Source organism: Corylus avellana, chromosome ca7, assembly GCF_901000735.1.
Source record: "Corylus avellana chromosome ca7, CavTom2PMs-1.0".
Taxonomy (NCBI): domain Eukaryota; kingdom Viridiplantae; phylum Streptophyta; class Magnoliopsida; order Fagales; family Betulaceae; genus Corylus; species Corylus avellana.
In genome coordinates this window covers 2,015,233-2,017,264 of record NC_081547.1, presented here as the reverse complement: position 1 = coordinate 2,017,264, position 2,032 = coordinate 2,015,233, and the positions used below count along the sequence as shown (strand labels likewise).

The following is a 2,032-nucleotide window of genomic DNA, read 5'->3' as shown; positions in this document are numbered from 1 at the left end:
AGTGGTGATGTAATGGGAAATTCCATCAAAGAATGATCCATTCTCCATTGAGAAAAGGTTACGTCTAAGAAATCCTCCACATCAGTATCAACCTATTCAGATAGGATGAAATATACACGCATAATTTTGCACAGCGATTAAAACTGCATATTGTGCAATCCATGACATTCATTCATCAATATTGATTCCGATAACATAAGCCAATCAGGCATAATTTGAGGGACCTTAATGTAGGCAAATCATCTTATCCCTTGCTTTAATATTAAGCAAAAAGGTCACCATCAATTATCTTTTCGCATTTAGTTTTATTTATTAGTTTAAATCTGATTCACAAGTATTAGTAATTAGCAAAGCAAGAACATTGACCTTGTACCTAAGAAGTTCCCAAATCCGGATTCTAGATCTCTGTCTCCTCGCCCAATCACAATCCTAAAGTTATGCCAAAACTCACGTGAAAATACATCAGACCCATATTAACACACCTACAATAAGACATCCTATCTCACACTCACGCACACACCTGTCATTTTCCATATCAAAGCAAAAGCATATATTAAAAACCCACCTCCAACATTTATCAACAATCAAAACCCAGTATCAAAAACCAAGAATTGTCCTCAAAACATGAACAGAAATGCACATATGTCAACCCAGCAGCTCAGATCTGAAACCCATAAAAGAAAAAGAAATTAATATAGAACAAGAGAGAGAAACCTACCCTTGAAGAAAAATGGAAAATGAGATCGTTGCGGAGCTGACGCTCTTAACTCTTTGTTAGCTTTACGCCACCCTTCTTTCTTCTTTTTCTTTATTTGTTTTTGGGGTTCTTACTTCAGGGTTGGCTACGGCCTACGTGATCTCCTTATGTCTCGGCTTCAACGTGGAGATGCCAGGGCTAACCATCTAGCGTACCTGATAGGCGGATAGAGAGGTGTATATGTTGTGGATTTTCGTGTGATCCATGGAAGACTCGTAAAGTATGCTTTCTTAACGGGGGAAATGATAGGGTCACAACCACGGGATTTTATGATGTAGTTGAAGAGTGCTGCTGCTATACGGTCAAGGCAGAAAACATGAGTTTTTTTGCCTTCCACTCAAATGCTGCCACCTCATATTATTTCATCATACAAAATAAGCTTAGTTTCACAGGATAATAACCCAAATAGCTTCAGCTCATATAAAAAAAAAAAAAACCCAAACAGCAAACTTTCACCGAAAAGCTTGGTTTCACGCCGCCACCTCCCGCAAAGCCCACGCCGCCCAAGCCCAGCTACACCAAGCCCGCGCCGCCCAACTTTGCACCGACCAGCCACCCAGCTCCGCCCAAGCCCACGCCGCCCAGCTGCTCTGACGGTTCACCACACGCGTTGGATTTTCGAAGTCGATTTTAGGTGATTTCGAAGCCGATTTCAGGCTATTTCGACTTCCAACAGTGGGCTGCTGGGCTGTGGGCAGCCAGCTGGGCAGTGGGTAGCCGGCTGGACGTGGGATCTGCCTGGGCGTGGGTGTAGGGGAACGGCTTGCTGGTCTGGGGAATGGCCTGCTGGGCGGGGGCGGTGGGAATGGCTTGCTGGGCGGTGGTCGGACTGCTGGGCGGGGGCGGTAGGAACGGCCTGCTGGGCGGGGCGATGGGCAGTGGGCAATCGGTGGGCACCTCGATGGGCAAAAAGCAGGGGGTGGGTTTTTGGGTTTCACTTTGTAACGATGGTTTCATTTTAAGAGGGGTGGTATATTCTGGTGTGGGTAAATACATTTTGTAAGTTAAAACAAGCTGATGTGTCATCTCCTGGTTAGTGGGCGTAAATTAGGCCATGACCGAACGAAAGATATCCCCGTAGTTGAATGGTCAAAATTAAATTTATTAAAAAAAATTTTCATTTTCTCTCCTATTAAATATTTTTAAAATTAAATTACTTTTAAAATTCAATATCAATCATTGATTAACTACTGCTGTTATTAAAATAACAACATATAAACCGAATTCACAACCAAATAACCTAACAAGACCCAACTTCTTTCCTACGTGTCATTT

The 2,032-nt window shown here is 42.9% G+C and overlaps 1 protein-coding gene across 4 annotated transcripts in view; it reads left to right on the top strand.

Annotated features, from left to right (window-relative positions):
* Positions 1-2,032, top strand: part of LOC132186772 (uncharacterized) — a 12,884-nt gene that overhangs the window by 5,089 nt on the left and 5,763 nt on the right. The window lies entirely within an intron of this gene.